At 39.5% G+C, this 20280-nt stretch overlaps 1 protein-coding gene across 5 annotated transcripts in view; it reads left to right on the top strand.

The window, feature by feature from the left end:
* Positions 1-1792: 1792 nt before the first annotated feature.
* KLHL5 (kelch like family member 5) overlaps positions 1793-20280 on the top strand; it is a 74206-nt gene continuing 55718 nt past the window's right edge. For 2 of the 5 annotated variants that reach the window (XM_067735741.1, XM_067735736.1), the window contains exon 1: positions 1793-2125. The gene's annotated coding sequence lies outside the window, so the exon portion shown is untranslated. The remainder of the gene's footprint in view (positions 2126-20280) is intronic. The other 3 variants (XM_067735737.1, XM_067735739.1, XM_067735738.1) reach the window with 2 other exon arrangements.

Here is a 20280-nt window from a genome sequence, read left to right on the forward strand (position 1 = left end):
AGGAGCAAATAAACTGTAAACAGATTAGTAAATCAAAGAGAATAGATTTCAGGACCGAACAAACAATATACTTAGTATGGGGGAAAAAAAAAAGAGAGAGAGAGGGAATTCCTATTTCTTTTTTACTGCAATTGTAATATGATTTGATTGTAATGCGTTTTTAGCCTTTCTCACTATAAACCCAAATGAAAAAGACTGAATTAAATTTCCAAAACTGAACAAATAACTATGAGAGGAAACAAAACTATGAGAAGAGTGTCATTTGCTGTCAATGTGCACAAATGTTAACACTGAAAAATCAAATGAGAGCTTAAAATTAGTACCAAATTCTATAAATTCAGGCTGTGGGTTTACACAGTTGTCTTGTGTACTTAAAGACAATGCTATTGAAGTAATTTTTATCTATGCATGGTAGGTGAGGTTGCAAAGAGGGAGTGGGGAGTCTCTTCCAGGTGGCTCTGATAAAAAATGTATCCTGAGCTTTGCGGTTGGAGCCCTCAGTGGTAGATTTTGTGAAGTATCTCTTCCTGATTTTAACAGTTTAAAATCAGGTCATCCACTTTGAACTAGCATATCAATGCTTCATTGTTTTACATTATGTTGCTTTTTCTAACCACTTCCCCAAGAAGGAGTGTACAAAATAGATCCCTAAATAGATCTCCCAGGCACCCCAGGCTGTTGCCACAATTTGGCTATGCTGTTTTGCTGATGACTTGACCCATCAGTCTTCTGGACCATTTGCTTCCATTGGGTTTTCATTATGCACACGTACTGAAGACCTCCTTAGTAAGTCATTTTGGGACGACTGACGACATGCAGCCCTCACCGATAGGATAGATAGAGATGGCTCAGAGTACACTGACTGCAAATAATGAACATATGCATTACATTGAGATCAAAAAGCAGGTGGACATTTCCTTTACACATCAGTCTGAGACAAACTAAGGAAACCCCTTCCCTCCCTTATCCACCGTGAGCTCTGTGGGGGAGGGACCTTAACTGTTTTGCTTAAGACTGATTGAGTTAACACATATAAAGCGCTTTAGATTTGTGTTTGCCATATAGGCGCTGAATAAACTAGTCACTGACATTCTCAGCATCTATCATATATATACATTAACATACTAGAGAAATAAAGAATATAGCTCGCTAGAGAAATAAATAAGGAACCAACTTTTGCGGAATTCTTATTAACCCACCATTGGAAACCAATGATTATGGCCACAGAGTTGAGGATAATAATTGCTATGTCACAATACCCACAAACCCACTACCTGGAGCACAATAATTATCCGAGTGTTTCAAGGGGAAGGGTTGCAGGGGCTGGAGAAGAGAGGCAACTCTTGGTGAGTTCCCCCAAAGCTCTAGGACAATACAGTCCTGTTCTCCAAGGAATCAAAAAAACACAGGCCAGCTCTCTGATCGGCTTCCAGCCCTGCAGACGGACGTCTTCCTAAACTTCCACCCCCAGGAATTCCCCCTCATCCCAGTTTCAAGGGGCGGGGAACAACCGGAATCTTTGTCAGGTCCTCCGCGCCCCGCCCCCTCCCCCCAGAGCCCCACCCAGCCTGACGTTCTCCTCCCCCACAAGCTCCCCTCCCCGCAGCCTGCGGCCTTGCCTCCCCTCTACTCCCCGCCCCTCCCCCTTCTCCTCTCCCTCCCCGGGCCCAGGCCGTCGGCGGGCACCACTCCCGGGGCAAGGGAAACCGCCAACCGGGTGGCGGCGGCGTCTCCCGGGGCAGGCGGGCTGGCGAGGAGGGGCGGAGCCTGGCTGGAGGGGGCGGAGCCAGGCTGGAGGGGGCGGGGCGGGCAGCCGCTCGCGCCGCACCCGGACTGACTGGCGAGCCGACCCCCGACCCCCACCCGCCGGCTCGCTCGCCCCCCCTTCGGGGCTGCCAGACTAATTTCTCTCCCCACTGGCCTGGTGCGGCCTGACGGAGGTGGAGTGGCTGGCTCCGGGCCGGCCGGCGCCGGGGGTGAGGCTGCCGGGAAGGGGCTGGGGGCGCCCGAGGGGCCGAGCATCCCTCTCCTCGGCCCGCCGGCCCCCGTTCCCCGCTTTCCCTCCTTCTCCCGCCTGGCCGCCCCGCCCCGCCGTGACCACCGGGCGCCTCCAGAGCCCGACGCGGTAAGTGCGACTTTCTCCTCGGCGTCGGGGATGGGGCCGCAGAGGGCCGGCTGCGCGCCGAGGCCCGCTCCCCTCTCCGCGCGAGCTTCCCGCCCGGCCGCGGCTGCCCGACTCCGGACGGGCCCTCGGGGAGGCGGCCCCGGGGCGTCTCGGTCCGGAGGGGTGGGCTAGGCGGGGACTTCCCCGAGCCGCGCCCGGGGCTCGAACCCCGGCCGGGTCTCCCGCCGCGCAGCCGAGAGTCCTGAGCGGCGTCTGGGCTGCCCTCGAGTTGTACAAAGTTCTGGACGCGGCGTTTGTGGCAGGCCTGCTGCGGCGTGGGCTGCTGTCCAGAATCAGTGCTTCCTCCCCGTCCTCTTCTACCAGTAAAACAAAGTGGAAACCACATCGAATTTTTTTTTAATTGTTACCCGCAGGCGATCATAATCTAAGTTTTTAAGTATATAATTGCCTCAGACCCGGAGTGAGGAGAATCAGAAAGAGACTTTATTTCAATAAAAACCGGCGTGTCTGGTTGAAACTTTTTCATTTAGGCGTTTCAATGCATACGCAGGGATCAAAAGCTGACGAAGAAAGTTTATTGAATCAAAGAGTAAAGCACTTCTGCCGTCTTTATTATCATACCGTTTTTTAAAAAAATGTTTTGAGTAATAGATTCCTAAAATTCAAACGGTACAAAAGAGATACACAAAGTCTCTCGCCCCACCCACCAATATTACCAGTTTCTTGTGCATCTTTCCAGGGATCACGTATAATGCCAATGTCCTTCTTTAAAACAAATAATAAAGTGAAACTGTTGTGTGTTAAGTGCCTAGCAGTTACTGGTACCCAATAAATGGTAGTTGTCCTTACGTTTCCAAAAGAGTTTAATAAGTCTTTTTGGTATTAGACCGCTGAAAAACCAGTAGTAACTTTTCTTCTGGTTTAAGCGTTGCAAGTTTGATTATATTGTGAATGTGTATGTTCTATTGGCTTGTCATAACTCTGTGGATACTTTTACACAAAGGTGACACTGATATTTTGGGGTAATGGGACAGGTAGGGAGATATCAATATGAAATTGTAAGAAAATAGGACTTAGTATATACAATAGATTCAAAAATGATTTGAAGCAACTTAGTGTCCATATAGTATTGTAGGGTAAAACAAAACTAAATGAGAAAAATTGAGGCAGAGCAGGGAAAATATGGCTACAAAGTCAAGGGTAAGATAATACCAAGTGCATAAGATCCTGTACTAGAGGTGACAGTTTTGGCTCTGGGCTTCCCTGGCAGCCAGGCGGAAAAAAGAGAGAGTGGAATAAAATAAGTTTCAGTGTGTTTCTAATTCCAAGATAAAAACAAACCAGTTCTCCTGCATAAGCACGACATTTTCTAGTAATGAGGCCTGAGAGGAACATTTTCTTATGGGCCCTAATAAAAAGGAAGATTGTTGTGATACAGTTGACAACAGCTTTAAAATATCCCTACAGAAACTGATGAATTTTGGTTAACAGTGTTCTTCAGTATAGGACAATGGTAAGACTCTAAAGGTGAGTTCTCTGAAGGCTTAACTTTATCCATTCATAATGTTTAGAATTACCTAGAACAGTATTTCCCGAACTGTGTTCTTAGGCCTCAGAAATTAGTAGTTTATTTCTTAAAATAAGATTCTGAGCTCAAATAAGTTTGAGATAACTGGGTTAGACAAATTTCAATAGTTTTTTTTCTCAATTTCTTGGCTAATGTTCAAGTTTACTGTCTTAAAGGGGGATGTATTGTGTGACCTTTTCCAAAATTATTTGACTATGGAACACAAATTGAGAACCACTGAACCCGTAGAAATGGGTGGATTGCCTATCCTTCAGGTGATTCTTTTTTTTAAAATTTATTTATTTTTGGCTGCGTTGGGTCTTCGTTGCTGCGCCCGGCGTTCTCCAGTTGCGGCGAGCGGGGGCTACTCGTTGTGGTGCGCGGGCTTCTCATTGTGGTGGCTTCTCGTTGCGGAACACTGGCTTTAGGTGCGTGAGCTTCAGTTGTTATGGCACATGGGCTCAGTAGTTGTGGCTCGTGAGCTCTAGAGTGCAGGCTCAGTAGTTGTGGCGCACGGGCTTAGTTGCTCCACCGCATGTGGGATCTTCCCGGACCAGGGCTCGAAGCCCTGTCACCTGCGTTGGCAGGCAGATTCTTAACCACTACGCCCCCAGGGAAGCCCCCTTCAGGTGATTCTTTGTGAATATTTCTTACAGCTGAGGTTTGATAAGAATTAGAGCGCAAAGGGTTTGAGGTTAGCCAGTTTATTAAGAGCCAAACTGAAGATAATCTAAAAGTCAGAATTTTTTTTTTTGGCTGTGCTGCATATGGGATCTTAGTTCCCTGACCAGGGATCAAACCCTCGACCCCTGTGTTGGACGTGCAGAGTCTTGACCACTGGACCTCCAGGGAAGTCCCTAAAAGTCAGAATTTTAAAATACTATATATCAAAGGAAAAGGCTGCTTTTTCCTGGAGTTCTTTTTATAGTTCCTCGTTGTTCTGCAAATTGCCAAATGATCTCGAGAACTTTTTCCTGTTCTGTGCTTCAGGGTACTCAGGGTCTTGAATTAAACTAGGTTTAGGCAAGTAGAACTCCTTAAAGGTTGACTTTTATTATTCTTGGATGTAAATATGTCATTAACATTTACTTTTTATCCTAAACACTGTTGGTACTATTACTATCAAATCCTAGAATTCTGTAGCTGTAAGAGATCTTGGAAAGCATGGTACGTAATGGAAAGGGGTTTGGAGCCAGAAAATCTGGGATTGTGCCACTAATGTGCAGGGTTGTTTCCAGTAAGTTTATGAACCTCTCTGAATCTGTTTCCTTATTTGTAAGATTAGAATGATGACAGCACACAATTCATTCAATAGATGTTGAGAGTCTAGTAGATACTGGGCAGTAGAAAAACAGCTTTAAGGGCACAAATGAAATAATGTATCAGGAATCCTTTACTGTCCAATTTTTTTCTGTTCTTGAGTGTAGATGGCAAGAGTTTGAACAGCAAGGAATATCATCCTATTCCAATATATTTGGTCTCTGAGTTTCAGATAGCAAGTAGTGAGGGGTTGAGAGAATGAGGGATTAGTCCAAAAATGTATTTGACTCCATCCAGTTGTGTTGGGATTTTGAGAGTTTGGATAATGAGTGATACTTCTATAAGAAAGTATTCTATAAATGATGCAGTGCTGTACAAAATGTTACCATTCTGAAGACAATGAGAGGGGTTTGCAGAGTATATCAGGTAGGATAAATAATGATGTGGTAACAAAAGCCCTCACATCTTAGTGGTTTAAAACAACAAAGGTTTGTTGCTCAGTCAGGCTCAGTTAGGGTCAGCAGGAGAGCTCTGTTGCAATAATCATTTAGAGCTCCAGGTTGTCAGAGGCTCCATTTCAACCCCTGCTTCCACATTTGTTAGGGAGGGGAGAAGATGTGATAAATTGCACATTGGCTCTTAAGGCTCTGCATGAAAGTGACACAGTAACTTCTACTGCCATTTCATTGGCCAAACAAGTCATATGACTGCAACCCAACTTCAAGGAGGTGGAGAACTGCAATTCTATCTCGTGCCCAGAAGGAGGAGAACGGGAATAGTCTTAAGAACAACCTAAGCAGACTTTATAGTACCACAAGTTAATACAAAATCTGAATAAATCAGATCCAGATTGTGTTTTTCAGTATTCTATTTAGAGAATAGAAAACAGCATTCCTTTGTGTATATATATATATAATCGTAGAATTATGCTAATGAGAATTTAAAGAACGTATTTTATTAATTGGAACTGAAATGCTTTTGAAAACTCCCAATTAGACAAACTGGCCAAGTGGATTTCATTATTTTTTAATTATATGTCCATTCAATAAACATTTGTTAAATGTGGTGTATATGAGGCAGGATGTTAGATACCATGAGGATAAAAAGATGAATGGAAAGTTTATACCCCAACAGAAAATAACTGTAATTGAGTTCTCTCTCTTTCCCTTTCTCTTTAAAACAACATTAAAAAAAAAATTAACAGAATCTTTCAATATGATAAAACCTGATTATGTATATATACATTGTTACACTTTGCCTCTAACCATCTTTTTTGGTCTTAGGGATTATTTGGTGACAAGTTATAGAAAATTAGTTAAACTAATTTAAGCAAAAAGGATGTTTTGTTAGAAAAGGGATATAGCTTTATGTCAAAGAATCCAAGGGCAAGAAGTGCAGCTGAGTCTCAGAGGCAACTGGCATCAATAACAGAAAGTTAGCAGCTGGGCTGCTTGCCCCTCTCCAGGTCTATATGATTTCTTGCCAGTGTCTCTCTCTGCACGTATACTTAATTCCTCTTTTTCTCTGTTGACTGGTTTTCTCTATTCTGCTGTTAAATGGGTGTGTTTAACCTAAGAGTTCACACACTTAAAGGAAACTAACTAGAGCCTTTAGCAATTCCAAAAGAACTACTTTTTTTCTAAGTGCCACATCTTGGTTAGTTCTTAAGTTAACCACTATCAGAATTTGAAAATAATAGAGTTGGCCCTAAAATATCAATATAACAAGTTAGGGTAATTGACAACTTTGTAATAAAGGAGGCAGTTCTAATAGCTTAGGATGAAAGAAACCTGCGATGCTGGTGAAAGTTCTACATAATTAACATCAGCTTGCAGATATCCTGGGACAGGCTGATTAGAATAATCAGGATAAGAGGGTAGAACTAGAGCTGACTTGTGGCAACAATATCCCCTCCCCGAACACTGGCAAATGCCATCTCCATTGTAATCCTTTTAGCCATCCCTTCTCCCTCTCCCAAGGTACAGACTACTGAATTGTCTAATTCTTATAAGTCACCTACTTTTGATGCTAATGCAGGGCTCCCTGGTTTCTTCCCATGGTTAATAATGCAGAAGGGAGCACTTAATAGACTGCTTTACGCTGTTCTTTTCTATCCTCCAAATTGGTCTAGACACTCTACTTGGCATTTTACCCTTTAACATGATCGCCATATTTCCCCACCAACTTAACCTATTTTTATTCTTGATAAATTTCCATTCTTTTTTGTAAACTGTGTACTTAGCTTCTCTAGAAGAGTTCCCTTGGCATTCTTTACCTATGCAATATCTCCTCTAGTTTTGGAAAAACGTCCGTAGCTTCACCTTAGCAGATGGCTGAAGGGATGGACTGTGGAGAGGTAGTATATGTTACCTGGAAGAGGGGATCCCCAGGAACAAATAACAACAGAGGAAGGCGAGTAAAAGCTGTGTAAGAGATCAGGTGGGATTTGACAGGGATACATGTTAGGCTAAAAAAAGAAAGAGGAAGGGGTTGGGTTCAGATTGTAGAACATCTGGAACGTCATTCTAAGACATTCTTATAGTCTTGTTGCTGTGCAAATGAATGGATCTTCTTGGGTTCAGACTTGTAAAACTACCACAGGCTTGTTTACTCAGAAGGCTATCAGACAGGAACCACAGCTTGCCAGCAAGGCAGCATCACATATTACTCATCAGTGGTTGTAATCCTCACAGCAGGCCACGTAAGCCATTCTTGTAGCCACCTGGGAGACATCTCTCCCTGTGAAAGCTTAGGTGCAAGGAGACAAAGCTCACAACAGGAAGATGCGGGAGCTGAGTTGGCTTAAAATCCTCGTGTCCCACAGGCGACAGTTCTCTCTTACAGGATTCCATAAACTTAGCTTCCAGGGTCCCCACAGGGAATGTGCCAATTACAAGAGCCACCACACTTAGGAAAGTCAAAGCTATGGCTTCTTAAGAGGTATTTATAGTTCATTTATCATTCCTCTGAATCCAGATGCAAATTTACTAATGGGGGATCATTTTTATCATAAGCAATGTTGCCAGGTAACATAGTCGGCATACATACTTCCATCAGATTGCCAGGGGAATAGAGCCAAGAGAGTTAGTTGAAAGTTAGTAGTAGAAGGGAAAAATTTTTTTTTTTTTTTTTTTTTTTGGCGGTACGCGGCCTCTCACTGTTGTGGCCTCTCCCGTTGCGGAGCACAGGCTCCGGACGCGCAGGCTCAGTGGCCATGGCTCACAGGCCTAGCTGCTCTGCGGCATGTGGGATCTTCCCGGACCGGGGCACGAACCTGTGTCCCCTGCATTGGCAGGCGGACTCTCAACCACTGCGCCACCAGGGAAGCCCGGGAAAAAGATTTTACCCACACTTGTCATTATCCACAGTGTCTTCCATAGTCCTTTTCATTTGGGAAGTACTCAATAATATTCATTTTGCTTATGTTAATGTAGTGTGTTTTAACTCTTCGTGACAGAAAGTGTGAAATAGAGAGCTTGAGAGAAAGGGAAGACTGGAAAGGTAGGCAAGGACTACTAGGTTGTCAAAAACACTGAATTCCATACTAAAGACCTTGGCTTTTATTTATCTTGTAGGTGATCAGGGAAAAAAAAAGTTTTAAGTAAGAGTGATGTCAAGAATTACACTTTGGAAGGTTAACTTTGGCTATAGTGTGAAGAGCAAATTAGAAGAGATTTAAATTTGAGGCTGTTTGGTTCATTTCTAGTAAATATTTGCCTTTCTTTGGGGAGATATTTCTCTTATAAGCAGAAAGAGGGAATATTCAATTCTGTGCTCTGCAGTTTAGAATTGCTGGACAGCTTCAACATGGTCCACTGGATGGAACCAGTTCATCTTTTAAAATTTATTTGCCATCCCCCCCAACCCCCAACTTGAAGACTGAGAGTTTGGGAGGACTGCTGTGGACTGCCTGAGAACATTAGATTAACACTAAGAAATAATCCTCGCCTCCACTGGTCTCCACTGATCGCCATTTTACTCACTAGCATGCCTTAGTTTGCTTTTTGCCAGAGTTAAATTATAGAACAGTCTTTTGGTGGCTTTTTCACTTCTTTTCTTTCTTTCTTTCTTTTCCCCTTTTTTTTGGTTTGGTTTGGGTTTTTTAGGCCTGGTTGTAGGGCAAGCCAGGGAGTTTCTTTAATAGCTAACTGGTTTAACATTTGTAGTGATTAACCATTTCTAATTATGAGCAGTTGAGAAACCTAGTGCTTCATGTTTTTCTCCTCTCTATTGCTTACATTGCCCTTTTTACCCTTTCCTTACCCAGCTTACACTGTTCTATCTAATATAAAATACAGTTCATAAAATCTGATTGATCCTACAGCAGAGTCAAGTTGATCTGTGATGGGCTCATTATGTTCCAAGAACTCAGGCAATTTTGCTTGATTATATTTGTGTCTAGAGAGTACTGATTGATTACTTTTTTCCATCACCATAAAGCTACAAAGAAGACAAACACTTACTGGATTTGGTTCAGGTCAGTAAAAGACAAAATTATGGTTATACAGATTATTACTTTTTATGGTACATAAGACAGCTATGTGCACATGCCAAACATAAAGTATCCAGCAGGAATTTAGCAGTGGTTTGCCATCAGATTTATGGTATGATTTTCATCCTTGTGCCGCAGCAAATACATACTTAAATTCACAAAATCTAAGGAGGTGGTGCTAAGGAAGTCTTTCGTTTTGACCTGTCATCAAGTCAAAGGGCTGTTTTCTTTTTGTTTGTTTGTTTTTTGTTTTTTTTGCGGTACGCGGGCCTCTCACTGTTGCGGCCTCTCCCGTTGCGGAGCACAGGCTCCGGACGCGCAGGCTCAGCGGCCATGGCTCACGGGCCTAGCCGCTCCGTGGCATGTGGGATCCTCCCAGACCGAGGCACAAACCTGTGTCCCCTGCATCAGCAGGCGGACTCTCAACCACTGTGCCACCAGGGAAGCCCCAAAGGGCTGTTTTTTAAAGTCAATATTTTGTTATAATCATGCTATGGTCTTCAAAGTATCAATTGTGATAACTTTTATAGATGAGTTGGGGATTAAAAGGCCATATAATATTAGTTTAGCTGATTTTTAAAATGTAACTTGTTCTACTACAAGCTGTTAGTACCAATGGACAATTGAGGGATGAAAAGGTACTTTTGATGTTAATGTGGGTCAGCACTTCACACTATAAGAAATAGTGACAGAAGTTGGGAGGGAGCCAAGTGGGGCAAAATCTGTGAGGCATTTGTACTTGGTGAATAAATGCCATATTGGCACTTAATTGCAATAATGATGAACTTAGTATTTTGTTATATTAGGAGTGATATGGTAAGTACTCTTTTTTTCTTGCTTATTGTCTTTTTGCTTTTAGTTTGGTCAGTCTTACTGATAAAGCATTTAAGTCTGCTCTATGGCTCTCTTCTAGATAGCTAACCTTGATAACCTAGACTTAGCTACACTCTGAGTCTGCTTCCCAATTTGGACAATGAGGGTAAATACCTACTCTGCCTTCTAACAAGGTAGCTGTGGGTTGCAAATGAGAATACTTTAAAAGCAAGAAGCAGTGTGATGTACTTGACAGTGTATGGTCTTTAGAGCCAGTCTTGGATTCAAATTGAACCCTGCTACTCACCAGACAGATACATGTAGCCTCACTTCACTTCAAGGTCCTCACGTGTAAGGGGAAAGCGGAATGACCCGTGTTTGCCCAAGTGCCTGTGACAACTGAATGCCCAATTCAATGTAAAGTATTCTGTGTTACCCTGCACATTTGCACACTGAGGAAGTGGTAGCTGGTTTTACAAATTCACGTTCTTACTCAGTTCTTCCACATGCTACTTACTTAGTCCATTTATCTTAAGAGAAAACTGAAGATCGAGGAGGTAAAGTGATTTGTCCAAATTATACAGCTAGCTGGTGAGTAGCTCAATTATTGACTCAAGTTCTTTCTGCTCTACCACTTAGGCTACCACTAATAAGTGACCATGTGGGAAAATGACAGCAACTGTCTGTGAACTGACTCATGGTTTTAACCTAACACACTCTTTTCCCTCTGTAAAATGTACTTACTGATCCCAGGGGCCAAATGATCACTCATGGCTGAGTAGGCTACTCCGTGGCAGACCTGCATGACTCTGTGCCTACCTGTTGAGTTGGGTACTTACCAAAAGTTGGTTATTTTTATTCACAAACCTATTTTTAACAGTTATGCTTGTTATGGTAACTATAAAACGTTGGTAAACATGTAAATTCATGAGAGTGTAAGAAAAAGAGAATTCATTCTTTGAAAATTAAGTTGACTGCTTTGGGACGTCATCTCAATATAAATGAATTATTAACAAATTTGCTATCAAATTTGATGAAGGCTGGATAACTGTAAAAGACTAGGGGGAACATCATCAAAGCCTAAACCAGAGGCTGTTAAAAGTGTTCAAGTCCATGGTCCAGCTAACTGGTCATTAGACTATTAGTGGTTCTCAAGGAAATAAGGAGCCCACACCAGAATGTAAATTAACTACATCATTAAGCACACTGTTTGGTTCAGCTGAGAGGTTTTTTTTGTGGTAAAACTTTCTCCTTGAAGGAAGCAGTGCATTAATTTACATTCTGGCGCAAGTTTTTTATCTCGTGGTGGATAGACCATTGGACTAATGGATTCTGTATTCATATTCTTTCAGAAGTGCTTTTAAGTTCTCTCTCCATTTATAGAAGCAATAAGTGGAAATCGTAGATGATGGGTCATTGTGAGCATGGCTTATGCAAGAAAGAGGACCCAAACTCAGTAGGAGGCCCACGTCAAATATGTGGCATTAACCCTATATGAAAAGATTTATGAATGAATGTGCATTTATGTTTAAATTGAAATAAAACCTTTAAGAATATGTAAATATAATTTTTATGCTTACTAACTTTTTCATTTAGTGGACCAGCTATGGGTTTCATCCAACAAGGGGACTTTTATTATACTTAGAATTCCAGCTTAACTGGAAATATATCTTTGACCTCTGCAGCTATCTTAGCATCCTGTGCTTGCCCCTGTATATTTTTACCATGCTGTATTGCAGTTTTAAAATTGAATGTCAGTTCATGTATTGTAAGTGCTTCAAAAGCCGTAGTCCTTTCTGTAATCTTCATAGAGTTTCCAGTCTAGGGAAGAAGGCAGACATTAAGTAAATAATTTCAGTGAGATTATTGAATTATCTGAGCAAGTAGTTTGGAATGCTATGTGACCATATAGCAAGGAGACATAATTTAAAGGTTAAAATTTAGCCCACTCATTTTTTTTCACCTTGATTTCATATAAGTATATATCACAATACTTTTAGGGTACACAAAGAAATAAAATCCTTGTATTAGATGGCTATTACCATGAAATTAGTCTTCAGTTTTCAGTGTATAGGAGAGTTCTCAACTGCTGTTTTCAATCTACCGTATAACTTACAAAGCTAAACTAAATCTCTTAGCTTGTTACAGCTGAATTTAAATTCAATACTTATTTTTAATTTTCATTTACTGTTTAATCAGAAATATTTCCCAAATATTTTTAACAGAGTGAAAGATTTAACATTGTGCTAGAAATTTAATTTTGGATTTCAGAGTGTGTGTCCCCTGCATCGGCAGGCGGACTTTCAACCACTGCGCCACCAGGGAAGCCCTGCTGCCATACATTTTTAAATGTTAGTGGAATTATATCAGTCTTCAAATTTTTAAAATAAGCCAAGTTCTCATAAAAGACCTAATTTGACAGAGCTTTAAAAGTGTCCTGGAATTATCAAACTTTAAAGGGTTCTTTGAAATCATGTGTTGTAACTTATTCTTTTTATAGTTGAGGGGAAAATTGGGGAGGTGAAGTGCTGCTAAGTTAGTACAGTAAAATTAATTCTTGATGTGTTTTATGCAATATGTAGTACACACTTAAAACTATAGGAATAGATTCATTAAAATTGATTACTCATAAAACAAATACTGTTTTCTTAAAAACACTATGTGATGAGAGGTTTGTATAATAATGATTACACATATAAACCAGTTACTAAATGGTTGTAATTTAAATTGTTGAGTGAAGCCATAGCTTTAAAAGCCATACTGTTGAAGTGAGCTCATCTGCAGTGTATCTTAATGACATCTCAGTGTTGCTATTGTCATATTGAGTAATGTCATCTTTTAAATTCACAAACTAACATATGAGAAGTTTTGAAGCAGAAATTGCATGTGGATTCCTTAATTACTTTTAAAATAATGTATTCATAATTGACACTTACCTATTTTAAATACTGTGTGAGCTTTTGTATCTCAAATTTAAGTAAAGCAAAGTTATTAAAACAAGAAAGAGGTACAGAATATAATTTGATAATCAGTTTGAAGAAAGAAATGTCAGTCTGAAAAGATATCTGCTGTTTAGCCAGTAGATTTCAAAGTGATACAAATTTTATGCCTAAAGAATGAAATAGAAAAGAGAAATTCTTTGAGTAATATATTGTGATTTTTTTCTTAAGTTGAAAAAATACTAAAAAGGTTTTGTCACCAGAGGTAAATGTTTTCTAATATTCTTTTAACATTTGGTTCTTAAGTTTATTTTTATTTATTTATTTTTTTTGCGGTACGTGGGCCTCTCATTGTTGTGGCCTCTCCCGTTGCGGAGCACAGGCTCCGGACACGCAGGCTCAGCGGCCATGGCTCACGGGCCTAGCCGCTCCGTGGCATGTGGGATCTTCCCGGACCGGGGCACAAACCCATGTCCCCTGCATCGGCAGGCAGACTCTCAACCACTGCGCCACCAGGGAAGCCCCTTAAGTTTATTTTATAATTTCAAAAATGTACATAATAAGTATATATCTTTTATTATTGCTCTTATAGTTATTGGATTCATTCATTAGAGAAATATTTATTCAGCACCTGTCTTTCAGGTACTGTTTTAAGTGCTAGGGCTACAGCAGTGAGTCAAACAAAGCTGTACTGCAGCTAACTTTGTGGTGAGGGTGAAGATAATAATAAGGGAATAGCATCTCATATGCTAGGGGATGATAAGTGCTGTGAAAAAAATCAGGAGGGTCAAGGGGATAGAGAATGATGAGGGATCTAATTTATATAGAGTAGCCTGTGCAAACCATTTTGATAATTTAACAATGTAATGCCTTTTAGTATGTATTGCTCTTTCATAAATAATTACCCTAGGAAGGACTTCTCATCAGAAATGCATAAATTTTTGAGTGAAACAATATTATATTGTATAGTAAAAGTTGATGGGACAGAAGAAAAAGTGTTATTTAAATAAATGCTGAATTCCATGCCATGAAAACCTTAATGCTTAAGTTTACTACATATTTTTCATAAAGTATTTGGCCCAAGAATTCAGTTAAAGCTGGGAAATATTTCTGTAAACCCCTTTCTATCAGTGGGTTATAACAAGCTACTTTATGAATAGATCATTTTTTAATGTATTTTGTTAGAGTAAAGATTTTCCCCCAAAATACCCATGCTTAGACAGGCTTAAGCTTAGGTGAAAATTGTTAGAGACCTAGCTATAAAGGATTTTGAGCAAATTCTGTCTTTGAGGAGTATTTTCCAACTTTGCTTACCTAAATTCTCTCCATTTGTCATCATTTCCATTATTCAATATGACATTTAAAATTTTTGTTGCAATAGTGATCTTTTATTTTTTAAGTCTTTTATTTAAATATTCTATTTTAATGGTCATGTTATCCTCATTCTAAGTTCTAATTTGTTTTTTCTTTGATTGAACTTGCTAGGAGGTAAGAGAAGATACCAGCAAATTTTTTTGTGTGTGTGGCGTGTGAGCTCTAGAGCACACGGGCTCAGTGGTCAAGGTGTGCGGGCTTAGTTGCCCCACAGTATGTGGGATCTTAGCTCCCCGACCAGGGATCAAACCCATATCCCCGGCATTAGAAGGTGGATTCTTTTTTTTTTTTTTTATACAGCGGTTTCTCATTAGTTATCCATTTTATACATATTAGTGTATATATGTCAATCCCAATCTCCCCATTCATCAGTACCAGCACATTTTTAAAGAGATAGATCTCTAATTCTGTCATTTCATTTCTTAATTCTTTAGTTTCTCCTCTAATCTTTATTATTTCATGACTCCTTTTAGAGGACTTATTTGGTTTTCAACTTGAATAGACTGACTAGTGCATGTCTTTTCTTTCCTTTTTAAATAATCAATGCATTTAGAAAGTCATAAATCTTACAGTAGAGGAAATATCCCACCTACAATGATTATCCAAGCCATCCACTGTGCTTAGGTGCCATTCCTTTTTCTTTTATCAAAGTCTTCACTTTTTTTGCTCCAGTGCTTTCGCCTGCAATCATCAATCTCACCTTCCTGTTGGATCATTCTCATCATTCTAATATGTTCTGTGTTTTTTTAAATCAACAAATAAACAAGCAGGCAAAACAAATCCATTGCCTTGATTCCTCAACTCTTCCAGCTGTAATCTCATTCCACAGCCTCACTATTGAGCAGAATTTTCTGAAGGCGTTGTCTGTACATGCTCTCTCTTATTTCCCATCTTCCGTTACTCTCAACCCACCGCAGTCTGGCTTTGGTCCCCAACCCTTTACTGAAACTGCTCCTATCTGATTTGGCAAAATTTTTATATTGCCAATTCCAGTGGACATTTTTCTTTTCACGTGGTACCTGACCTCTCATTTGACATTGTGACCATGGCTTTTGCGTTGAAACACCTTTATCCCTTGACTTGCCTAACACCATACACTGCTGATTTTCCTCTACTTCATTGGTTGTTCCTTCTTAGTGTCCTTTGCCTTCATCTGTTAGAGTTCCTTGGAGCTTGGATCTGAGCTCCAGGAACATTTATCCAGCTACCTGACATCTCCACCTAGATGTCTCAAAGTTGCCTCTAACTTATCAAGAAATGAACACTAATTTTAAAAATATCAAAGCTAATGAGAAAGTATGATAAAAGGACTGGATATAAGATAAATGTACTTAATACTTTTATTATAATGGCAATAACCATGTGGAAATGCTAGAAAAAATTTATTGCATTTACAACAGTGAAAAAAGAGAAAATAAAAGAACATGATAAAAATTTTAATAAGAAAGGCACAGGACGTATAGTTAAAAGATTTAAAAATCTTATTAATGAGCATAAGATCTGAACAAACTAAAAAACATGCTTGGATGTGAAGCCTTGATATCATAAAATGCCAACCATCTTAAAATTAATACACAAATTTAATGCAATTCCAATTAGAATCTCAATAGGGTTGGATTTTTTAAAAAATATTTATTTATTTATTTGGCTGTGCCAGTCGTGTGCAGGATCTTTTAGTTGCAGCATGTGGGATCAAACCTGGGCCCCCTGCACTGGGAGCATGGAGTTTTAGCCACTGGACCACCAGGGAAGTCCCTAGGGTTGGAGATTTTTGTTGAGAGGATTGGGTAATATTATTTTAAAGTATATATAGAAGAGTACATATTCAAAATTAGTTTAAAATTTATTGTAAAAGACTATATGTGTAGATAGGAACTTGCTTTAACAAATAATAAACATATTGTAACTGTACTGTAATTAAAACACTAATATTGGCATAAAAGTAGACAAATGGTGCAACAGAATTAGCATCCTGAACTGTTAAAATTCATAACAAAAATAATACCTCAATTCAGTGGGAAAAGGGTGGTTTATATCAAAATGATGTTGATAATAGAGGGCTCATATTAGAAATATAAAGAATTATAATACTTATTGTTGACTGGTGGGCCTGTGAAAATGAATGAGGATACACTCACTTTACTTTTGAAAATATAAATTTCAGGAAAGTAAACTATCTTTTCAAATTTAAGATGCACATACTTGCAACCCAGCAGTTCCACTCCTGTGAATAAATTCCAGAGACACAAAAGCCTCACAAGGATGTTTATTTCAACATTATCTTAATAGCATAAAACAAAAAAAACTGAAATCAATTTGCATGCCCACTAGCAAGGAAGTAGTTTAATAAATTGTGTTTTACAATTATGGAATATTATGCAACTATTAAAAAGATCATTATTAGTTTATATTTCCATGTATATAATTTTGGTGGGAAAAGCAAAATGCCAAAAATATGTATACAGTATGATCTCTTTTATAAAACAATAACAAAAACTCCTATATATGTGTATATAAGTTTGGATATGAATTTTATAAACAAAGAGAAAGGTGTGAAAGGCTGTACACCAAGCTGTCAACATTGATTACCAGGAAGAAGGAGGAAGATTGACAAAATAAGTGTCTCAGTGAAAAAAGCATGCAGTATGAGTCCACCAATACAAAAGGTTGGGGTGGTGGTGAGCTTTTGTATATACATGCGTATGTATGTATGTATGCATGTAACCAAACCCATGACTATTACAGCAGTGGTTAAAGGCTGCTACTTGGCCTTTGTCAACCCAAGATCCTAGTATCCCTTTAAAATCAGAAAGCCTATTTCAGTGGCTAATCTCCCATATGCATCTCTAGTCTACTCAGAAGAGCTACTACATTAAAGAGGTATTTATTTAATGTATATCTCACTACCTTGGTGAAGAGGGTCTTTGGCCCCTCTTGGGAGTGGAGGCATGGTTCAACATTTTAACGTTCACATCTTTGGATTTCTTCTCTATATCGGGAAATGTCTTGCATATCGGTGGCCTTTTTTAATAAATTTTTTAAACTTTATTTATTTTGGGCTGCATTGGGTCTTCATTGCTGCACGTGGGCTTTCTCTAGTTGGGGCAAGCAGGGGCTACTCGTCGTTGTGGTACACGGGCTTCTCACTGCAGTGGCTTCTCTTGTTGCGGAGCACAAGCTCTAGGCATGCGGGCTTCAGTAGTTGTGGCACGCAGGCTGTAGAGCGCAGGCTCAGTAGTTGTGGCGCATGGGTTTAGTTGCTCCGCAGCATGTGGGATCTTCCTGGACCAGGGCTCGAACCTGTGTCCCCTGCATTGGCAGGAGGATTCTTACGTACTGCGGTACCAGGGAAGCCCATCTCAGTGGTCTTTAATGAAGTCCACTCTTGTGTTCAGGCTCCAACCAATCAACCAAACAGCAAAACAATTAAAATTAGCTTTTGGAGCTGGCACAGTGTAAATGGACTCTCTGGTAATTGTTTTCATGTTGACAGATTGAATTTGAAATTAGAAATTATATTTATATAAAATTATATATATCAAAATGTATTCTTTATTTGTAATGTTCGTTTAATTATCCTTTTCTCTACCAGAGTATAGCCCTCTTTAAAGAAAGATCTTTGTTATTTATTTTTCTACCTCTTGTGGTGCCTTAAACATGTAAATGCTTCGTAAATTCTTATTTGCATGAAGACAGTGATGGCAAGATCATTATGAACTACTACAGTGGCATTTCTTCATTGTGTGGGTCTATACCATGCACTGCAAGATGTTTACCATCTCTGGCCCCTGCCCATTCAATGCCCATAGCCCTCTCTTGTCATTCCAACAACTAAAAATCCATGCCCCCTTCTTCCAGAAGCCTTTCTGGGGTGTGGGAGCAGAGAGCTGTTGTTGCCTTTGTTGAGAACCACAAGGCTAGAGTAATTGGAGAAGCCTTTCTAAGGGCAGCAGTATCTGTGCTAAAACTTGAGGGATGAGTGGGATTTCAAAACCAGATAAATTGGGACACAAACAGCATGTAAAACAGGAAGCACAGTAGACTTTGTCTTAACTGATGAAGCAGTGTGTCCATTTGGAAAATAGTTAGAAACAAAGTTGGATAGGTAGAGTGGAGTTAGAAGGGTGTTGATAAAAGGAGTCTGACAGAGGTGAGAGGAGAGGGAATGGTGTCATTTCATTCTCTAATGCATCCTGCATACTACTGCCAAATTAATTTTCTAAAACATTGCCCCGTTCAACAGTCCACTTAACATTGCCTGCTAGCCTTTACACCTTTGATATGTGTTCAGGGCATTTTATGTCATCTTATGCATCCAAATTTATCTCTTATTACTCCTTAATATTAATTAGGTATTTCTGGTTGGCTGATCAAACTGATATTCCCCCCTCTTTCTTTGTCAGTGTGCTCACTTCATGCTTTGTTAATATCTTTCTTCCTTTATAAAATCTTTCATCATTCTGGCTGTAAAACTTCTTACTATTCTTAGAAGCCTTCTCCCTAATGAAACTGGCCCATAGCACTCCACACCATCCTGATATCTCCTTTCTCTTTCTTATAGTATTTATGGTTTGTCCTACAGTATTTGGCACAAAATTATATATGGCTTTTCATGCCTATTAGTCTTATTTCTCTGAATAATTTTTATTCTCCTAAAGAGCTGTGTGAGGTTAAGATATACCTCACAATATTTTTGTAAGCCTCCAAAGCAGCTTTTTTTGTCATTTATTTTGTCATTTTGATATAGCACTAGATATTGAGCACCCTGAAAACTCAAACTCTGTTTTTGTAGATGACAAAATGTTAATACTGCAGCATTATAATATTTCTTATACTTAAGTTATCAATTTTGTTGTTTCAGTAACTCGATTTAATTATTTTTGAGGGTAGGAACCAAGATGTATGTATCTGTTCCCCCATAATGCCTATAGAGTGTCTTGCTCACAATAATCATTCAATATTTTAAAATTTGATTGCATTTGATAGATTTTTATTTGCTTTATCAATTCTCCTTAGCTGTAACCATGTTCAGACCATTGCTTTGTTTTGCCAACAACAGAGGGCACCATCGGGGTACTTATACACCCAAGAAATAATCCTATCCCAGTCCTAGGTAGCTTTCTTGAGCCACACTTTCCTTTTCCTAAGTAGTGTCATAGAAATTTGGCTATTGTAGTAATTCAGAGTGGCTCAATCCTAATTATAGAGCAATATGGACTTCAGGTCATTTATTTGAGAAAGAATAAGTACTGTCGTATTTTGATCCTTTGTAGTTTTCAGACTTTTTCTTTCTTTTTAGTCTTCTCAATATCTTTGCTCAGATGAAGTCTTACCCAGATCTTACTATATTAATGAAACACACTCCTTTCCTGAAGGGAGAAGATAGAAGTGGAGAGCAGTGAATGGGAACCCCATCTTTGTACTCCTCCTTCTTCCTGACCCCGCATCCAAAGAGCCAGCTTGAAAATCACTATAACTCATCTAATTTAAAAAAACTTTAAAACAACCTGTTGTTTTGTGATATCTCATTTAGGAACTTAGTATAAAAATAGAAACATTTTAGTTTTACAGTGATTTTTAAGTACAAAGGAAAATGCTGTGGCATACATTTCTTGTTTCAGCAATAAAAGAGTTAATATACTAAGCAGCAGAGACTGAGACACTGCGACTACGGGATAGTGCTTTCTGTCACTGTCATTTGTGGTTTAAG

This window comes from Pseudorca crassidens, chromosome 4 (assembly GCF_039906515.1).
Source record: "Pseudorca crassidens isolate mPseCra1 chromosome 4, mPseCra1.hap1, whole genome shotgun sequence".
Classification (NCBI taxonomy): Eukaryota; Metazoa; Chordata; class Mammalia; order Artiodactyla; family Delphinidae; genus Pseudorca; species Pseudorca crassidens.